Source organism: Pinus tabuliformis, chromosome 5_2 (genome assembly GCF_031772625.1).
Source record: "Pinus tabuliformis cultivar Carrire ecotype Pingquan chromosome 5_2, CPIR1, whole genome shotgun sequence".
Lineage (NCBI taxonomy): Eukaryota > Viridiplantae > Streptophyta > Pinopsida > Pinales > Pinaceae > Pinus > Pinus tabuliformis.
This window is the reverse complement of record NC_142306.1, coordinates 1,049,942,255-1,049,942,838: the sequence shown is the minus strand read 5'-3', so window position 1 is coordinate 1,049,942,838 and position 584 is coordinate 1,049,942,255.

The following is a 584-nucleotide window of genomic DNA, read 5'->3' as shown; positions in this document are numbered from 1 at the left end:
AATTGTAAGTAACACTTGTAGAGAATGTGGGTAATTTTTACAAGCCAAATTAGTAACGGGTAAAGTTTCACATGTTTCATAAGCCCATCCAAATTGTTTATAAATTGGTTATAAATGGGCATGGTTATCCGAAAAAATTATGTGTTAATGTGTAAATCTAAGAATTTGTGATTCTAAAGTAATAGTGGAGTTTTGACTCTGAAAACAGGTTTGAAGAATAAAATAGACCACACCCATGACCATAACAATGGGCAAGTTTCAACTAATTAAGAAGTCATTGCCAGCTATATCTGATGATTGATATTGTAAAACCCAGCGAAAATGTGGGAAGGGGCATCTGGGTGTGAAGGGGCACATGGTCCACACCGACAAAAGAAAGTATTAGGAGGAGCGAGCACTTCAAAGTTTTTGGCCTCCATCACTCATCAAAGCCTATAAGCTGATTAGTGCAAGCATTCAGCAATGGCTAGATATGAAAATAACAGAGTTTTAACATGGAGTAGCACGTGAGTCATACACAGAGAAAACTTATAAGCAGGAGTGAACACTGAAGATTCTGTTGGACATCGCTCATCAAAGCAGCA